Source organism: Oratosquilla oratoria, chromosome 15 (genome assembly GCF_046742065.1).
Source record: "Oratosquilla oratoria isolate Oo_2021 chromosome 15, ASM4674206v1, whole genome shotgun sequence".
Taxonomy (NCBI): Eukaryota; Metazoa; Arthropoda; class Malacostraca; order Stomatopoda; family Squillidae; genus Oratosquilla; species Oratosquilla oratoria.
Window position 1 is genome coordinate 26214241 of NC_134791.1, and position 22500 is coordinate 26236740.

A 22500-nucleotide genomic window follows, 5' to 3' on the forward strand; every position below is an offset into this window, starting at 1 on the left:
AGGCGGTGATGGCTACCTCGATAAGAAGTGTTGGTACAAAAGCTATGAAAACTGTGAATCATCGTTTGTGATTAAGTGGTCGATCGTCCGAAGTGAATGCGTCTCAACAAGCCATCTATTTTGACTACGCCGAGTATCGCGGACACTCAGGGGAGATAGCGAGGATGATTGGTATATCCTATAGAAAAGGTCGCTTTCATTTGTATTAAGGGACTTCGACTCGAGGCAATTGTTTACCTCAAGGCATGAGAGAGGAAGGCAGGGTGGAAAGTTGGTTTCGTTGAAAAATATTTAGAAAAGAAAAAAATCTGGATGTTTTGCAATTTTGTGTGTAGTAGAGGGCGGGAGAGGCGCTTTGGGAAAGTTGGTTTGGTTTAAAAATATTTAGAAAAAAATTATCTGGATTTTTGCAGTTTTCTGTGTAATAGAATAGAAAAAAAACGTTTTAGAAGTCTAGTCTAAGTTAGGGTGGAAGAGGCGTTATCTGAAAGTAGGTTTTGTTGGAAAACGTTTAGAAGAAAAACTATCTGGATTTTTGCAATTTTGTGTGTAATAGAATACAAAAAAGCGTTTTAGAAGTCTAGTCTAAGTCAGGGTGGATGAGGCGTTTTGTGAAAGTAGGTTTCGTTGAAAAATATTTAGAATAATAATTGATGTTTCCAAATTTTGTATGTAATAGAATATTTTTTTTAAGTCTAGTCTAAGTCAGGGTGGATGAGGCGTTTTGTGAAAGTAGGTTTCGTTGAAAAAAAGAAAAAAAATGGATGTTTTCCAATTTTGTGTGTAATAGAATACAAATTTTTTTAAGTCTGGTTTAAGTCGGTGGGAGAGGAGTTTTGTGAAAGTAGGTTTCGTTGAAAAATATATAGAAAAGAAAAAAATTGGATGTTTTGCAATTTTTGTATGCAGTAGAATATATATAAGAAGTCTAGTCTAAGGATGGGAGAGGCGTTATGTGAAAGTAGGTTTGGTTGAAAAATATTTAGAAAAAATTATCTGGATGTTTTGCAATTTTGTGTGTAATAGAATACAAAAAATAAAATAAAAACGTGTTTTAAAAGTCTAGTCTAAGTCAGGGTGGTAGAGGCGTTTTATGAAAGTTGGTTTCGTTGAAAAATATTTAGAAAAAAAATCTCGATGTTTTGTGACTGTGTGTTATAGAACAAAATATATATATATATATAAATAAAAGTCTAGTCAGGATTTTTTTTAACGACAAAAAGTAGTAATTTAAATTGGTTCGTAAAATACTCGAAAGAAAATTGCTTACCACGAGCAAAGGTTGATGTTTGAACCAAATAGAGAATAAGTATTGAAGAAACAGTCACGAGGTACTCTGTACTTCCTCATTTGGAGCTCTTGAATTAATCAGGTCAAGTAAGAATCCACACAGCTTCAGCTAACCTCACACGCTTGATTTCTCTCCTCTCAAGCTTTGTCTTCATTAGATTGTATCTGTTAACATTGGCCAGATCTTAATTTTTATTTTTCATTAATAGTTATACTTTTTTTCTGGTACCGTTACCAGTAATTTTACTGTTATTCGAAATGCGAAACGATTTGCGGTAATTCTTAAAAGCATTCCAGATTTTGTCAGTATGGAAAAGAGGGACAATGTGCAAGGCAACTAATCGTCGAAATATTTGTTGAAACAAGAAGGTATAGCAATACAGAATAAAAGACAATGGGTGGAATTGTGTATGGACTATTTCTCTGTTGGAAATGGCGAATTAAGAAAAGGAGCATGTAAGTATCGTTTAGGCAAATGTGGTTATCTTGGAATGGGAAAAATCGTTGGAAGGTGGAAAGGCGGGTGGGTGATGTGATTGTATGTCACTGTACATCGTGCTACGTCACAAGATCTGCGAATCTCAAAGTGTCTTATATACATATATATGTATATATATATATTGTTAACTTCTTTATCTATATCTTATTTGTTTATCTATTCATTATCTTTTAATGTTTGAGTTTTTATATATATATATATATATATATATATATATATATATATATATATTATATACATGAGAGAGCATTGGTCTTAAATATAACTATATATATATTTATTACTACCTTATTTATCTATATGTTATTTGTTTGATTATTATTTTTTAATGTTTGAGGGGCTGTCACAAACCCGGACCTCAACCTCGCTGGGGGAACCGTTCATACATGAAATCATGAGGCGGTGTCCACGTGATGTCACTGTCAGGAGCGGCGGTGCTGCCCAAATCGCTGTGTCGGGCGGCAGTGAAGTTGGAGAGAGAGAGGCGGGGGCAGTGGTGGTGGTGGAGGGGGGGGTCACTTGCTTAGGTGTATTCAGACAGTTAAGTTATACACAATGAAATCAGTCTTGCGATATCCTGCCCTCTTTCGTTTTTTGATAAATTTATTATTATTATTGTTTATTCATTTATTTATTTATTTATTTATTTTTTTTTTTTTATTATTTTTTTTTTCTTCTTTTTGAGTTCCCAGTGGTTCGCATGCTTAAAACCATTTTGGTGCATATATGGCCTGATACACGGGCCTACACAGAAAACCGAGTATTTGTTTATATGTCTATTTATATATTTTTTTCTTAACTCGTTTATTTATTTGATTCATATTTTCAAGATTATACAGAGTATATATTTAACGAATAATCCATTGAAAGCTGCCAACATAGGCTTTGGCAACACAAAGACTCCCAGTCTAAGACTGGTTAGAAAATAGCTGATAAATCTAACCCTGCACAACTAGGCGTGGATCTGTGAGACCTGTCCATTTTTTATCTTTATCTATTTGCTTATTCATTCTAGTTGATATGCTTCTAGATGTTTTGGCTCCTTGTCCCTTTCTATGCCGTCTTGACTTTGTATTTTTGCAATAACATAAAGGTTGATATCAATTCTCTCTCTCCCTCCCTTTCCCTCCCTCTCTCTCCCTCCCTTTCCCTCCCTCTCTCTCCCTCTCCTGCTTCCTTTCTCCCTCTCTCTATCCCCCTCTCTCCTCCTCCTCTTTCTATCCCCCTCTCTCCTCCCTCTCTTTCTCCCCCTCCCTCTCTCTCCCCTTCCCTCTCTCTCCCCTTCCCTCTCTCTCCCCTTCCCTCTCTCTCCCTTTCCCTCTCTCTCCCCTTCCCTCTCTCTCCCCTTCCCTCTCTCTCTCCCCTTCCCTCTCTCTCTCCCCCTCTCCCCCTATCTTCCCCTCTCCACCTCTCACTCTCTCTCTCCTCTCTCCCCCTCTCTTTCTCTCCTCTTTCTCTCTCCTCTCTTTCTCCTTTCTCTCTCCTCTCTTTCTCATTTCTCTCTTTCTCCTTTCTCTTTCTCCTTTCTCTTTCTCCTTTCTCTCTTTCTCCTCTTTCTCCTTTCTCTCTTTCTCCTTTCTCTTTCTCCTCTCTCTTTCTCCTCTCTCTTTCTCCTTTCTCTCTTTATCCTCTCTCTCTTTCTCCTCTCTCTCTTTCTCCTCTCTCCTCTCTCTACTCTCTCCTCTTTCTCCTCTCTCTCCTCTTTCTCCTCTCTCTCCTCTTTCTCCTCTCTCTCCTCTCTCTCCTCTCTCTCTCTCTCTTTCTCTCTCCTCTCTCTTTCTCCTCTCTCTCTCTCTCTCTCCTCTCTCTCTCTCTCTCACCTTTCTCTCTCCCCCTCTCTCTTTTTACCTCTCTCACTTTCTCTCTTTTATATATAAGGGTTAAAGATATGCCCTAAGTCTTGCGAAACCCTCAGTTATTTTTGGGAAACCGAGCAAATATCTTGTCTAGTTTTGGTTACTCTATAGTCATGTTAAGTCTTGATTGATTTAAGCCCCAGGTTTACCCCCTTTGGCTGAATAAAATCATCTGGCGTTAACTAAAACAATTAAACTTAATGTGAAAATGGGTTGTCAAGAGTTAGGAACCCATTCGTGATTATTTTTTCGGAATAATATATTTTGACGTTATTCAAAACAAAATATGGAAAAGTATACACAGGTGTAAATAGGTTAAGGTTGAATGCATGAGCCATTCAGGCATAAGGTGTTATCTCAACGCTAGCCGAAATATAACCAACAAATTGACGTAGGAAGCAATGTTTTGTAAAGGTTTAAGACAGAACAAGTAATTGGAAATTCCTTGATAAGGTCTTCTGGCGCCAAGAAAGAGAAAAATATTAATGAAAAGTGCTTAGAATATATATGTACACATGCGTGCGCGCGCGCACACATACATCCAGACACACACACCCACACACACACACACACACACACACACACACACACACACACACACACACACACACACACACACACACACAATTACGGAACACACACACACACACACACACACAATTACGGAACACACACAAACACCCCCCCCACACACACAATTACGGAACACACACAAACACCCCCCCCACACACACACACAAACACCCCCCCACACACACACACACAAACCCCCCCCCCACACAAACACCCCCCCCACACACACACACACAAACACCCCCCCCACACACACACACAAACACCCCCACCCACCCCACACACACACACACACACACACACACACACACACACACACACACACACACACACACACACACATCTATGTATATATATATATATATATATATATATATATATATATATCACAAAGTAATGTAGCACAGACAGTGATCGAAATATACGGATCTTTTTACTTTCGCCTATTCTCCGAAAGTGGGTTATTAGTATATATATATATATATATATATATATATATATATATATATATATATATATATATAATATATATATATATATATTGTGTGTGTGTATGTATGTGACGACATCCTGATACGTTGTAAGAGAGGCAGAGGGAAAACACACAAGTAGAACAAGAGTTTATTCTTTGACTAGTTTCGCACTGTGGTGCTTTTTATATGTAAAACCAATATTGTAATGTCCTGTCATTGATATTGTTTTGGTTCAAGTATGAAGAGGTAACAGTGGTTGAATATGGGAAAGGATCTTCTGTATTAGGGCAAAAGGCATCAAAACCTGGAAATAGTTCGGTGAAAAGGATCGAACTCCAAATAATAGATCACAGGGCCGCACGAGCGTTATTGGCGCTTTTGCAGATTTCAGGGACGATTCCTTCCCGATCGGCGCCATCTTCTCCACCTCTCCTTCCTGCGTGTGCTCTTATTTTCGATTATTTTTTTCTCCTCTCTCTCTCCTCTCTCTCTCTCCTCTCTCTCTCTCCTCTCTCTCTCCTCTCTCTCTCCTCTCTCCTCTCTCTCTCCTCTCTCTCTCCTCTCTCTCTCCTCTCTCTCTCTCTCTCTCTCTCTCTCTCTCTCTCTCTCTCTCTCGCTTTTTTGAACAGCGTCGTATATCTTATCACAAAGGTACCTATTCTTCGACGGAAAAGGTTCGTCTTTTTTTTTTCTCTCTTTTTTTTCTCTTTTCTATTTTTATTTTATTTTATTTCTTATTCCAACGAGTGTGCCGGGATGACCAGCTGGTAACGTCGCGTGTCCATAACATTCCAGTTGGTTAAACTATCAAAGCCAAGTTTTTCGATAAAAAATATTTTGTTTTTAATCAATATAAAGACTGAAGTTATTTCGTCGCGCCCTTAGTCTTGGAGACAACATCTACGCCTTGACCAAAATAATAACAAAAATCATAAAGACTTAAAGGATGAAAACAGTTATAAGCTCATCAATACTGAAACATTTACCTGGTTTACGGAAAATTGTCTGAAGTTGAACAAAAATAAAGCATTCACAAAGACAATTCCTTAATTAAGAGTAATATTCTAAGTCATATATACGGTAAAGCAAGTTATTGGTGTAGCTGTAGAAATGTTTTTTTTTATTAGCATTAACTGTAGATATGTTTTATCATTGTTGTTAATGTTATCATTATTGTTTTGTTTTTTTCAATTTATTATACTTGTCATAATTATTGCTATTATCGATGTTTTTAAATTCATTTTATTCATGTTATTATACATCATTCATTTTATTTCATTCTTGTTCGTCTTTTTTACCACTTATCAATTCTATTGTTTTATTAATTCTAATTTATTAATTTATTTTTTGTATTTTTATCAGAGATAATCCACATCTTCTGTTGTCAACTAGACCAAATTTGAAGCGCGTCACATAAGCGAGTTAGCTGATTAACCCAGTGTGTGGTAACCGGTTCATCTCTGGTCATCTCACTAACTCCCAGCCTCCCTCGCTGTGTTACATACCTGCGATCCCGGAGTCTATATTTTGTGCAGGAGGGGAGGCACCAGGCGGGGAGAGAATGAGGGAGGCTGGAGGAATGAGGGGAGAGGAGGGGGAGATGATAGGGAGGGAGAGGGGGAGAAAGGTGGTGATAGAAGAATAGGAAGAGGAGGGGGAGAGGGTAGAGATAAAGGGAGAATTTGGGAGACCTAAGGAGGGAGGGAGGGAGAGGAAAAGAGGAAGGAAGGGGGTGAGGAGAGAATGAGAGTATCTGAAGGAATGAGGGGAGAGGAGGGGGAGATGATAGGGAGGGAGAGGGGGAGAAAGGTGGTGATAGCAGAATAGGAAGAGGAAGAGGAGAATAGGAAGGGGAGGGGGAGAGGGTAGAGATAAAGGGAGAATTAGGGAGAGGTAAGGAGATGGGGAGGGAGAGGAAAAGAGAGGGAGGAAGGGGGCGGGGAGAGAATGAGGGGGTCTGGAGGAATGAAGGGAGAGGAGGGGAATGAGGGGGGAGGAGAGGGAGAGAAAGGTGGTGATAGAAGAGGAAGGGGAGAGGGTAGAGATAAAGGGAGAATTAGGGAGAGGTAAGGAGGGAGGGAGAAGAGAAGAAGGGGAGGGAGGGGGCGAGGAGAGAATGAGGGGAGATGATAGAGGGGGAGAAAGGTGGTGATAGAAGAATAAGAAGAGGATTGGAAGGGTGAGAGGGTAGAGATAAAGGGAGAATTAGGGAGAGCTAAGGAGGGAGGGAGGGAGAGATAGGAAAAGAGAGAGAAGGAGGGGGCAAGGAGAGAATGAGAGGGTCTGAAGGAATGAGGGGAGATGAGGGGGAAGGAGAAGGAGGGTGGGAGAAAAATGGGGATAGAAGAATAGGAAGAGGAGAATAGGGACAGGAAGAGGAGGAGGGGGAGAGGGTAAAGATGAAGGGAGGAATAGGGAGAGAGGGAGGGGAGGGTACGCTATGAAATATCTCACGGACAATTACGTTCCGAGTAAGTGTGCAAACATTCATAACGCTGGTACTTTTGGTTCCGACTGTACGTGGAGGAATGCTAATTACAACAACAATAATACCAACAACAGTACCAACACCAACGTCACCACCAGCAGCATCACCATCAGTATTATCATCATAACCATCATCACCACACCAACAGCATCACCATTACCGCCACCGTTGCCACTATTACTACCACCATCACCATCACCTCTACCACCATCACCACCACCATCACCACCACCTTCACCATCATCACCATCACCACCTTCACCATCACCATCACCATCATCACCACCTTCACCATCACCACCTTCACCATTACCATCATCTTATTCACCATCACCACCACCTCTAACAACAGTAACAACAACAACAACAAGAACATGATCGGGGCGGTTTCTACGTTCGTGGAACGTGCATGGATCATGCGGCGCCGTCCCGCCTTCTCATTGGTTAATCTTGGGCTCATCGGGGCAATCCCCTCGATTGCTCCCATTCGGCCTCAACCTCTTCTGACCCATATTCATATCGAACTGTTGGGAATGCAAGTGCTCGGTCTCTATCTTTCTCGCTCTCTCGCTCTCTCTCTCTCTCTCTCTCTCTCTCTCTCTCTCTCTCTCTCTCTCTCTCTCTCTCTCTCTCTCTCTCTCTCAACCCTCTCTCTATCTTTTTATTTCTGTCTCTCAACTCTCTCTCTCTTTTTATCTCTCTCTCTCTCTCTCTCTCTCTCTCTCTCTCTCAACCCTCTCTCTATCTTTTTATTTCTGTCTCTCAACTCTCTCTCTCTCTCTTTCTCTCTCTATCTCAACCTCTCTCAACTTCTCTCTCGCAATCTCTCAACTTCTCTATCAACTCTCTCTCTTTCTCTTTCAACTTCTCTTTCTCTTTCAACTTCTCTCTCTCTTTCAAATTCTCTCTTTCAACTTCTCTCTCTCTTTCAACTTCTCTCTCTTTCAACTTCTCTCTCTTTCAACTTCTCTCTCTCTCAACGTGTCTCTCTTAACTTCTCTTAACATCTCTCTCTCTCAAATACTCTCAACCTTTCTCACTAAACCCTCACAATCGTCTCTCTCTCTCTCTCTCTCTCTCTCTCTCTCTCTCTCTCAGTCCTATCTCTGCCAACCCCCTCCCTCAATCCTATCTCTCCTAACCCCCATCCTTCAATCCTATCTCTCCCAACCCCCTCCCTCAATCCTATCTCTCCCAAACCCCCTCCCTCAATCCTATCTCTCCCAAACCCCCTCCCTCAATCCTATCTCTCCCAAACCCCCTCCCCCTCTCTCTCTCTCTCAACTCTCTTAACTCTGTCAGCTCTCTCTCAACTCTTTCTTAACTCTCTCAACCCCCGTCTCTCCCTCAACCCTCTCTCTCTATCTCTATACCTCAACCCCCGTCTCTCCCTCAACCCTCTCTCTCTATACCTCAACCCCCGTCTCTCCCTCAACCCTCTCTCTCTCTCTCTCTCTCTCTCTCTCTCTCTCTCTCTCTTTCTCTCTCAACCCTCTTCCTCATTGAACTGAAAATATTTTGTCGCAACCATTAGAACCCTGCCTTCATCCTCACTCGTTCTTTATCTCTCCCTCTCTCATTCGCATTGTCTCTTTCCTTCTCCACCTTCTCTTCTGTTTTCTCCTCTTCCTTCTACGATTTCTCCTCCTCTCCTGTTTTCTCCTCTTCTGCCTTCTTCTCCTTCACCTTCTCCCCTTCGGACCTCTCCTCGTTTGCCTTTTCCTCCTCCGCTTTCTCCTCCTCTTCTCACTTCTCCTCTTCTGCCGTCTCTTTTACCCTCTCTTTTGCCTTCTTCTCCGCCTTCTCTCCCCGCCCCGGCACTCTCCTCCTCCCTCCCCTCCTCCTTCTTCAACCTCTCCTCCTTCAACCTCTCCTCCTCCCTCTCCTCCTCCTCCTCCTCCTCCTCCTCCTCCTCCCTCTTCTCCTGTGCTTTGTTTTTATCGCTCCTCCCTCTTCCCTTTCTCTTATACCTTCCCATTCTCCTTCCCTCTTCCCCCTTCCCCTTCCCTTCCACTTCCTCCATCTCGTTCTACTTATCTTCCTCCTTTTACCTTTCTCCTTACTTCTCTTGCTCTCTTCTTCCAGATTCCCTCTTCCCCATCTTCATAATCTCCCAGCCCACCTTACCTCCCAGCCCTAGTTTTTTCTTTCCTGGCTATAATTTTTCTTTCCTCTGCCCAACCCGTTTCTCGCTTTCCTCCTTTCCTATCGGTCGTAGATCTCTTTTTGACTTACACTCTTCTTTCCTCTTCTTCTTCTTCTTCTTCCTCCTTTTTCCACGCTTTCTTGTGCTTTCCTGAATTTCAACCCTTATCATGATCTCCATTACCCTTTTTTATCCTTTGTCAAACTCAAAGTATTTTTCTTCTTTTTCCACTGCCTCTTTCTCTCATGTATTACAGACGCTCTTTTTCAACCTCTTTCCCTCCCACATCTTTCTTAATGTTCTCTTTAATATTCTCTTTTCTCTAGCAGTTTTCCTCCATTACTTTTTCCTTCTCAAAATTAAATATTTTTGTATGATACTCGTACAATGAATAAACAGTAAATCATACTTAGTGACTGAGTAAAAGTTAGGTCAAGTTAGGTCTTCAGGGGACCACATCTTAACTGAATGATATTATTTGACATTAGTCAGAACAAAACCTTCCAAGGGAATATTCGATCGTATCAAGTTATCCTGAGTTGGTTAAATATTTTCGCAATCGTTTTCCACAGGTGTCGACCATTTGGAGCATTTTTGCACACACAAATCGACCTACAATAGAAGAGCGGGGGAGGGGATTTCTAAAGGTCAGGTCGATTTGATTTAACAAGATCAAAAGGGTTTAATTACTACACTCGTTGAGTCTCGGTACTTTGGATTTTTTGTGCGTGACTGTGCAAATGGAGCTGAACAGGACGATTATCCAAAGGTTTAAGACACTGTTTCCTTTCAGGTCTGAGTCACACAAGAAAAAATACAAATGAGATAAAGGGCAACGTGGGTTTAAATGGGTTAATCACTCTTCTGGAGACGTAGTTGGGGACGTAGGCATAACAGGGAAATCCGAGAGCAGACCGGACAACTGTACATTCAGAGGGAAGTGCAGGGAGGAAGAGGAAGGTGAGCTAGCCACTGTGTCCGTGTGGAGGCCGACGGACTTCCAAGAAGAGTGACGGAAGGTGGAGTACAGAGCAGACGACCACTGGGGAGATGGCTGGGTGGAGGAAGGGAGGACGTGGAGCAAGTGGTGCCAGCTGTAGTCTCTCTATTCCACTACCCCCCACCATCCATGCTCCTTTGACAAGCTAAACCATTCCACTTTATCTCTGCAAGGTGGGTCTTCCATAAACGCCCACCATACGGGGCTCAAACAAAGCCCGTGGGAGTGACATTTCACTCCTCCCCCCAAAAGAGAGAGAGAGAGAGAGAGAGAAAGAGAGAGGACTGGAAAGGATTGGGAGAGGATAGATCCGTCGGGTGAGGCAGAGTCAAAGCGTTAATGGACAGCCAGGCCTCACAACCACCAGAGTAGAGTGGTAGTAATATCTTTGCCACGAAGTTAAACAGAATAGCTTAGCGGAAACTAAGATAAAAGAAAAAGTACATCAAGTATGAAAGGGATTGTAAACCCTTTCATAAAAATATAAGAACAAAAGAATGGAGGAGGCTGCAAGAGACCACGAGGCCTACACTAGGCAGTTCCATGTCCCTTAACAACTGTTATCCCTATCCATAAAGGTATCTAATCTTCTCTCAAAACCGTCAAGTGTTTCAGCGGTCACTAGGTTGTTATAAAGTCTAATTCATTCGTCAACCATTCTGTTGTTCTTGCTGTCGTCGTTATGGACTGTAGCTTACTAGCGCTTCTATCCTTGTGGCCACTGTAGCACCGCTGTGTTGTGAGATACCTATGGTACCTCGGAAGGGAACAGAATACCCTTCCGGCAGCCAGAATACAAGTGAAAGAACCACGGGGCAAGTAAGGGGTTAATTGATGTCTACTTCACCCATAATGCCGGTGTCACACTATACAGAGAAGCCATATGCGGCCAGATTATGGGGAAGTTCAAATAGCTTAGCAAATTTTACTTGGCGATAGCCAGAATTTTATGTAACGTCCACTATCTCCCCTAGGTTCAAGTACTATCATAACCTTTTGAGTTTAATGACTCATAAGGGAAATTTTGCTATAGCCAAAAAAAAAAAAAAAAAAAAAAAAAAAAATGGACAGGAGAGAGAGAGAGAGAGAGAGAGAGAGAGTGAGAGAGGCAGTGGTGCCGCCGGATAGTGTGACACTGGCCTAAGCTGAAGAAAATCGAGTGTTCTTTAGCGTGCGTTCCTTCAAGTCATTTACACTATTGTGCTGTCTACCTTATACTAACCTCTCTCAACTTAACCACAACCCAACCTAACCTAACCCAACCTAACCTGTCGTCAGGGAAAAGAAAGTGTTTAAAGAACCACCTGAAGTAGTTGACTAATACTGTTCCATCGTTCATTCTCGTTCAACTGTCTATCATCATAATGACTCTCGGTACCATTTTCTAAGACGATAGTTACTGTCACTGTCAGTCATGGCATGGAAGTAATTACAATGGGTACGTGATTAGTCTTCGCCAGTAACTACCATTGCTTCGTGATTGTAATTCCTTCCTTAGCCCCGCTCGTTGCCAATTACCATCTGTTAGTAATTAGTATTCAAGGGTAATTAGCATTCGTTAGTAATTACCAATCGTTTGGGATAACCGCGAAGTAGTGAGACGATGACCAGGTAATTAGTTATTTAATTTCACGATCGCCATCTTGATTTGACTCCTGCCACTGTTATCAGTGTTGCCGTCTCACTTTTTTTTTTCTATTTATTTTATTTCCTTTGTTGTCTGCTAACTCGTCTTTGTTTTACATAGTACCCTTTCTTGTTCTTGTTGGTATCTTCGCTTTTCTTCACATATTGTCATTTTTTTTATTTGTAACATTTTCTGTTCGTTTTTATCTCGTTTGTTCTTATTTGATATTTTGTCATCTAATTCCTTTCTTTCACATAGTCCCCGTACTTACTAGCCTTCTTATTTTTCTCAGATTTTTTTTACGTAAATGTATTTTATATTCAATTATACATTGCCCCACCTTTCCTCCTCGTCCTCCTCAGTTTCTTCACTTTATTCTGTATTTTTTTCTTCAATTCCTATATCTTACCCATTTCCTCACCTTCCTCATTTTCTTTCCCTACTCCCTCCACCTACTCCCACTATTTCTTCCAAGTGTCTTCTTTTGCCTCCTTCTTTTCTCTACATCTTCTCTTTTAAATACTTTCGGTTCCCCTTGTTGTCGTTTTTTATTATTTTCCTTTTTATTATTATTTTTTTTACATTTGTCCTTTTCTATTTTCTTTCGATTCTTTCGCTCTCTTCATTCTCTTCTTCCTTTTTTTTCCTACCCTCTCCTCCTCCTTCCTCTTCCTCTTCCTCTTCCTCTTTCCTCTTCCTCTTTCTTCCTCTTCTTTCTTCCTCTTCTTTCTTCCTCCTCTTTCCTCCTCCTCTTTCCTCCTCCTCTTTCTTCCTCCTCCACCTCCTTTCTACCTCCTTCTTCCTCCTCCACCTCCTTTCTACCTCCTTCTTCCTCCTCTTCCTTCCTCCTCCACCTCCTCCACAACCTCCTCAACCTCCTCCTCCACAACCTCCTCCTCCTCCTCTTCCTTCTCTTCCACAACCTCCTCCATCTCTTCCTTCTCCTCCACAACCTCCTCCTCCTCTTCCTTCTCCTCCACAACCTCCTCCTCCTCTTCCTTCTCCTCCACAACCTCCTCCTCCTCTTCCTTCTCCTCCTCTTCCTTCTCCTCCTTCTTCTCCTCCTCCACTCTCCTCCTCCTCCACTCTCCTCCTCCTCCACTCTCCTCCTCCTCCACTCTCCTCCTCCTCCACTCTCCTCCACGCATTCCCTCTCATCTTCCATTTGTACCTCCATTCTCTCCCCACCCCTCCTCCTTTCTTTGTACATTTCTCCTTTCCTTCCTGTTTCCTTATATGTTGTGACCGTCGTGAATGTTGTCGCTTTTCTATTGTTTTTTCCTTTTGCGTCGTCAACCTCACCACTGTTAAAAACATACAATTGATTTCACTGCAACCGTTTTCACATTCAACATCTCTGATAAAAGTCACATTGTATGATAATGCTAAAAATTATTTTCAACACCACCAACCACAAACTACCACCAACAACCACCACTAACACCATTACCACCACCACTAACAACAACAACAACAACAACCACTACCAACCACCACCACAACCAACCACCACCACAACCAACCACCATTACCACCAACAACCACCACTACCACCAACAACACAACCACCACCACTACCACCAACAACACAACCACCACCACTACCACCAACAACACAACCACCACCACTACCACCAACAACACAACCACCACCACTACCACCAACAACCACCACTACCACCAACAACCACCACTACCACCAACAACCACCACTACCACCAACAACCACCACTACCACCAACAACCACCACTACCACCAACAACCACCACTACCACCAACAACCACCACTACCACCAACAACCACCACTACCACCAACAACCACCACTACCACCAACAACCACCACTACCACCAACAACCACCACTACCACCAACAACCACCACTACCACCAACAACCACCACTACCACCAACAACCACCACTCCACCACTACCACCAACAACCACCACTACCAATACCAACCACCACTACCACCACCAGCAACCACCACCACCACCAACAACCACCACTACCACCAACAACCACCACTACCACCAACAACCACCACTCCACCACTACCACCAACAACCACCACTACCAATACCAACCACCACTACCACAACCACCACCAGCAACCACCACCACAACAAACCACCACCACAACAAACCACCACCAACAACCACCACCAACACCACCAACGACGACCACTACCACCAACAACAACAACCACCACCACCAACCACTACTACCACCACCACCACAAACCACCACTACTACCACCACCACAAACCACCACCACCAACAACCACAACAACCACCACCAACAACCACCACTACCACTACCACTACCACCACAAACAGCCAACAACAACCACAAACTACCACCACAAACCACCAACAACAACAACCACAAACTAACATCACAAACTACCTCCAACACCTACCAACACCAGTCATATTTTTCTTCATTTTCATCATCTAAATATTATTAAGAGTAACATTACATCAAATATATATTTTAGCTAATTTTGTTACCATGGTACATTAGACAAACACGATCAATAAAACTAGTTTTATATATTCCCTTTGTTATATTTCATTGTGCTTTTCACTAAAATTTTGTTTATTTATATATTTATATTTTCATTTTTTTTTTTTTTTTTTTTCTGAAAGAGTTCGACAGTAACATAAGAGTTGCGGACGGGTTACTTTCATCATCTTTTCCTCAAGATAAATAATGTATTTCGTGTGTAATGTAGCGTGTAATGGATGCTTTCATTATTTCTATTGGCTCTGCTGAGGGTAACGTTGGTTGGATTTCGTTTCAAGAGGCGTTTCATGCCTCATCGGAATTCTTTAGATTTCAGAAGGAAATGAAGGAAAGAGGCAAGAACTGGTTTGCCAATAGAATAGTTAACGAACGGAATAGACTTGTTAACCATGTGGTGAGCTGTTTTAAGAGAAGTTTAGGTAATTTTATATGTGATAATGGACATGGAGCTGCCTAGTGCAGGCCTTATGGTCTCTTGCAGCCTCCTCCATTATGCTTTGTGTCATTTAGTTAAGAATCTTGACCTCGGATGTCTCTTTTTATTAAGCGACGGATGATTATGTTTTTAGTGAAGATAGGGCAACGAAATGTTATGGGATAAGTTGAAAATAATTTGAAATTTTTGAAAATTATAGAAAATATTATAAAGTTGCAGAGAAAATAAAAGATAGGTGGAAAAGAAGGCATCACAATAATATATATATATATATATATATATATATATATATATATAGATGAAAAATCGCATGAACTCGCGATTCTAAATATGCAGAAAAACCACAAAAGAAAATAAAAGGATAACCGAGCGCTTTCATCTATTAGACATCCTCATGGTACCACTAGGGCATAATTTTATTATTTTCCTTTGTGGTTTTCCTGTATATATATATATATATATATATATATATATATATATATATATATATATATTATATGTGTGTGTGTGTTGGTATGCCATAGGGAAGGAGATGCCATGGAATATTACTTAAGGTAGTATGGTCGCGCATAAGAACTAGACAGCAAAAAAAAAAAGAAGAAAAACGTATTGTATTGGGAAATAGGGAAAGAAATATATGGGAAGACCATTAACTAGTTGGCGGTATGGATGAGGGAAGAAGATAATAAAGGCGGACCAAGACACTGTGGTTAAGAACACGAGTAAAAACACTGGTCAGTTAATTACTATTTTTCCCTTCTTATCCCTCCCTCTTCTCAGCTCGTCCCCTTTTCATATCTCTCCCTTCTCATCTCTACCCATTCTCTTGTATACCCATTCTTACCCGTACCCATTATTATCTCTACCCTTTATCACCTCTCCCCTTCTTATCTCTCCTTCCTTCTCATCTCTACCCATTCTCATCTCTCCATTCTCATCTCTCCATTCTCATCTCTACCCATTCTCACCTGTCCCTTTTCTCATCTCTCCCCCTTCTCATTTCTCCCCCTTCTCATCCCTCCCTCTTCTCATCCCTCCCCTTCTCATCTCTCCCCATCTCATCCCTCCCCTTCTCATCTCTCCCCTTCTCATCTCTCCCCTTCTCATCTCTCCCCTTCTCATCTCTCCCCTTCTCATCCCTCCCCCTTCTCACCTCTCTCCATTCTCACCTCTCTCCATTCTCACCCCTCTCCATTCTCACCCCTCTCCATTCTCACCCCTCTCCATTCTCACCCCTCTCCATTCTCACCTCTCTCCATTCTCACCTCTCTCCATTCTCACCTCTCTCCATTCTCACCTCTCTCCATTCTCACCTCTCTCCATTCTCACCTCTCTCCATTCTCACCTCTCTCCATTATCACCTCTCTCCATTCTCACCTCTCTCCATTATCACCTCTCTCCATTATCACCTCTCTCCATTATCACCTCTCTCCATTCTCACCTCTCTCCATTCTCACCTCTCTCCATTCTCACCTCTCTCCATTCTCACCTCTCTCCATTCTCACCTCTCTCCATTCTCACCTCTCTCCATTCTCACCTCTCTCCATTCTCACCTCTCTCCATTCTCACCTCTCTCCATTCTCACCTCTCTCCATTCTCACCTCTCTCCATTCTCACCTCTCTCCATTCTCACCTCTCTCCATTCTCAACTCTCTCCATTCTCAACTCTCTCCATTCTCAACTCTCTCCATTCTCACCTCTACCTATTCTCACCTCTCCCCGTCTCATCTCTTCCCCGTCTCATCTCCATCTTCTCATCTCTCCCCTGCTCTTTTCTCCCCTGCTCTTTTCTCCCCTCCTCATCTCTCCCCTCCTCATCTCTCCCCTCCTCATCTCTCCCCTCCTCATCTCTCCCCTCCTCATCTCTCCCCTCCTCATCTCTCCCCTCCTCATCTCTCCCCTCCTCATCTCTCCCCTCCTCATCTCTCCCCTCCTCATCTCTCCCCTCCTCATCTCTCCCCTCCTCATCTCTCCCCTCCTCATCTCTCCCCTCCTTATCTCCCCCTTCTCAACTTTCTACCCTCTTATCTCTTCTCCTTCTCACCCCTTTCTTCTATCTTTACTCTTCCATTTTCTTCCGCTTCCTCCCCTTCCTTTTCCTTCGTAGGCAGAGACACACATACACATATACACATACACACATGTAAACATACATGTGTATACACACGCATACTTTAGATACAAGAAAAACACCATGGACTAATTGATCCCAAATTAGATGCTCAAAGAATATAGAAAAGGGGTAGATAAGATTTATGTGTATATGCTCATTAGAACAAGGGAAAGTGCTGAGGGATTGGAAAATGGTCACTGAGGCTCAAATTTATAAAGGAGGAGCCCCTAAGTTGTACACGTGCCCTTGACCAGCACGATAGCTAGAATATATAAGAAAGGTGTGGTGGAAGACAAATGGTTAAAGTATTGAAAGTAAAAAAATATAATGTTAGGTCACCATCTTGAGTTTACAAAAGAAGGGAACCCGTGTTTTAAATTTGTTGAATTTTTGCTCGAGCGTTCGGTGTGCTACATGAGAGAGGTGGGTGGGTGTATGGAGTATCAATACATCTGGAGAAATGTACAAGGTGGTGGGGAGTTTACGACAGGAGGCGCCTAGCTGCGGCAGAAACCATCTCCTTTGACCTAACTGCTGAGTGGGCGTATTGTGTATAAATGTATCTGGAGAAATGTACAAGGTGGTGAGGAGTGTACGGCAGGAGGCGCATAGCAGCGTCAGAAACCATGACCTTTAACCTAACTGCTGGATATTGGAGAGGAGAACGGGATTCGAACCGACAAAATCAGCTCGCTTTCGATTATGTCACCAGGGCACGTAAAAAAAGTATAAAGTAACTTACAAAAAGTTAATATGAAAATTAAGATAAGAGGACATAGAGTTAACTAGAAAAAGTAATGGGCTTCCGGAGTAACAGGAATGTGATTATGAGGGACAGGATCTTGGCTTTGAAGAAATAACTTTAGGGTCTCGCAGGATTTCGTGTTGGCGCCACTAATGTTACTGATCTATAACATGACTGAAACAAAACTTCACACTAATGTAGAGATATTTACTGAAGATACTGAAAGATGAATTGAGGTAAATCTTGTTCAGGACAAACAAGTGAAGCCACAAGTGGGAGATAAGTTTCCTTGGAAAAAAAAAAAAAAAAAAAAAAAACGGGGGGGGGGATGGCTGAGATGAATAGAAATATAGACATTTTTACTAAACTATAAAATTGGTTATAACACAATTACGAAAGGGAAAGTGGAAAAGGACCTGGGAGTGACGATGATGGGTAATTTGTCACCAGAAAAACATGATGAGATTACGTGAGACGTACGAATTGTTGACGCGCATAAGATTGTCAAAAACCTGTTTTTACCCAAATTGCGGTCCCCTCCAGTGGTGATGTTCCAGTACAAAGCGAAATAGAGAAAGAAATATAGAGAAAGAAAGAATACAAAGAACAGCAACTTATTGGTTCTTTGCCTAATTGAGAAAACATACAGTAGGAAGTCTAAATTAGCTAAAACTTCCAACATTAGTAGGTAAGATAGAGGTTGTACGGTAATTGACAAAGATCTTGATGGTATGGGAAGAATGAAGGTAATATCGTTACCCAGAGACCGGTCATATATGAGCTCAGAGCTCTCTTCCGCGAGGGAAATAGCTGTCGATCACGAGTCCGACACGTGATCCAAGACCATGGTGGTGAAACACACACACACACACACACACACACACACACACACACACACACACACACACACACACACACATGCACACACACACATGCACACACACACACACACACACACACACACACGAACACACACACACACACACACACACACACGAACACACACACACACACACGAACACACACACACACACACACACACACGAACACACACACACACACACACACGAACACACACACACACACACGAACACACACACACACACGAACACACACACACACACACACACACACACACACACACACACACGAACACACACACACACGAACACACACACACACACACACACACACACACACGAACACACACACACACGAACACACACACACACGAACACTCACACACACACACACTCACACACACACGAACACACACACACGAATACACACACACAAACACACATACACACACATACACACGAATGCACACACACAAACACACACACACACACAAGCGCAAGCACATCCGGCTAGCTGCACTCGCTGACACAAGCACATGCACTTCGAAGCCCGACCACACAGAGAAATCTGATGCTTGACCAAGCAACCTAGCTTTACTCCAAATTCAACCGTGAAGCTATCTCTCAAACTGGTTTTTACCTTGTCTCTTTGGACTATATATTAATAATTTCACTCTGGTATTGAGGATACAAATATTTTCTGCATCACAAATTCATTTTGTATTTGCAAGTTAACAAAGCCTAGGTATTATAGCCACTGAATAAATAAATATATATATATATATATGATTTTTTCCTACCCATCCCGCGTTTATAAAAACGGATGGAATTCTTTGTATATGATGGTGTGCAAATTTTCATTTAACAATTCTTGGTGAGAAGGGATGTGACTGACTTAGTGATAAAAATGCTGACAAATCTTTTTATTCCTGACGAGTTCGGAAGGATAAGAAGAAGAAGAGAAAAAAGTTTGGTGTTTATTCAAGTGAACTTTAAAACTTATTATTGCATTGCATTCAATTCTCTTGGCTGGGATCTTAATGTTTTACTCTTTGACCTACTATGTTAGGTATGTTTTGAGAGCTTGTTGACGTTATTTCTCATTCTGTTAGTATTGCATGCTCCTGAGTCTCCATTTTCTAAAGGAGAGGGAGAGAGAGAGAAAAAGAGAGATAAGGGAAGAGGGAGAGAAAAAAAGAGAGAGAGAGAACGATAAGTAAAGAGAGATAAGGGGAGAGGGAAAGAAAAAGAGAAAGAGAGCACTAAGTAAAGAGAGAGGCACATGGAAAACGTCCAAAGGTTTTAAGTGGTTTACGTATGCTTTGTTTCTCATAATCGATACGAGTCTTGTCTTACTGCTGCATTCTCTCCAATCTATCAACGTTTTTTACTGAGATCTAGGGGCCATACAGAAACAACATATTCCAATTTTGGGTAGACCAATCATTTTAACAATTGGTTGATAATAGCTTGCCTTTTGAAATCAAAAGATCGCGATGTCAGTCATAATATTCCATTTGTTTTCCTAACAGAAATACATTGCTTGTTTCTTTTAAGGTCATTATGGATGCTTACATCACTCCACTTTTATTATTATTATTTTTTTCTCAGAAAACTAGAGTCGTACAGATATTAGTTATGCCTGCTTGTAACTTCACATTTACTTGTGTTGATTAACCTCTTTTCTGTTATTATTGTTTATCCAAACCTCTCTGAATGATAAATTGATTCAAGTAATCTACTCCTTTACAATTGATGCCGCAATGACTATAATTGAATTCGACTTTTCCCTTTTGATAAACTAGTTTTCTTATTATGATTTACACAAGGGAAGTCATAGAGTGGAATCAAGCAATACTTTCCCTCCTGCAAGTGTCATCAATCATAGCTTTGTAAGAACAAGATTGTCATGAACATAATAAGAGGGATTCGCTCTACATGAAAAGTATGTTTAACTTATACTCGTATATGCACTGTACATTCATATATTCACCTTTATATCTACTAGAAAAAAAGATTACCTAGTCGTATATAAAAAATCAAGCGCGCGCGCACACACGCACACACACACACACACACACACACACACACACACACACACACGTGTATGTATGTATATATATATATAATATATATATATATAAATGCAAGGTAACCACTTAAGAAAATAAACAAACGGATCAGAGCGCTTTCGTATATTACATCTTCAGTGTAAATTACAAAGAAAGAGGGTACAGCAAACATAATATAGTAGGACAATAGTATAAGGAACTCGCTAGGAAAGGTTGTGGACGAATTGTCCGGGCATGGGTCACACGTCCAGCATTCTTACATTTTGTAATTATTGGCTATTTCTTTGCAAATATAATTATCAATTTTGTACAATCCTAAGTTAAGGTTAAAGTTGTTGTTACTTGTGATTTTAATCAGGCAACTTTCAATTAAATTCCTTTCGACAAAATTATTGTTGAAAGTAATCACTCTAGCGTTTTCCCAGTTGATAGGGTGATTAAAAGTGCTTAAATGTTTAAAAATGGCACTTGACTCATTCCCGTCTTTGACACATTTCTTGTGTTGTTTTATCCTGACAGAAAGATCTTTTGCCGTTTGGCCGATATAGAATTTATCACATATTTTGCAAGGAATTTTGTACACACAGCCTTTTTGGCAATTTTTAGAATTATTAATTAGGTATTGTTTGATAGTGTTATTGTTTCTGAAGGCTACATTGATGTTAAAATTCTTAAGTAATTTGGGAACAATAGTTAAATTTTCTTGGTAAGGTAAAACTACTAGGTTATTATGGACTTTGGATTTGTTAGGCTGAGAATTGTAATACGTTTTCCTTGCAAAATTGTAACAAACATCAATGAAATGTTTAGGATATTTCAATCCAAAACTAATATCGTAAACATTTCTTATTTCCTCATCAATGTACTCGGGACTGCAGACCCGTAAAGCTCTAAGGAACATTGATGAGAAAACCGATCTTTTTACATTATCAGAATGGGAAGAATAGTAATGGATATACGAGTTTACATTAGTTGGTTTTCTATACACACTAAATGTAAGGTTTCTTTCTTTACGATGAATATTAACGTCTAAAAAGGGTAGCACACCATCATTTTTCACTTCAACCGTGAATTTGATTGACTTGACTAGGTTATTAATTTGTTTGAGGAATTGTGACTCATCTAAATGATCAGGCCATAGACAAAGAATGTCATCGACATAACGTAGCCAAATTATTCCTGGTGGAATTATCTTAAAATCTTGCTCTCAAAGAATTCCATATATAAATTGCTGAGCACGGGAGAAAGACAATTTCCCATGCTCATGCCGAAAGTTTGGGCATAGTATTTATCATGAAACTGAAATTTGCAATCTTTAATGCAAAGTTCAATTAACTGAACAATGCTATGTGTCGGGAGTGGCAGTACATGTTTGTCTAGTTCGACTTTAAGGAATTCTATGAGATCAATTATTGGAACTTTTGTAAATAATGACACTATATCATAACTGATTAATTTAAAATTGTAATTAGGCTGCATATTATTAAGTTTGTCTAAGAGATCAGAGTTATTAGTTATATGAGAGTTGGAAATAGTGCCGACTAATGGACTGAGAATTGTTACTAGCCATTTAGAAAGTTTATAGGAGGCTGATCCTATGGACGAAATGATGGGTCTAATAGGATAATTTGGTTTGAGTTTTGATCAAAGAAATAGCCAATAATTACAAAATGTAAGAATGCTGGACGTATGACCCAGGCCCGGACAATTCGTCCACAACCTTTCCTAGTGAGTTCTACTATATTATGTTTGCTGTACCCTCTTTCTTTGTAATTTACACTGAAGATGTAA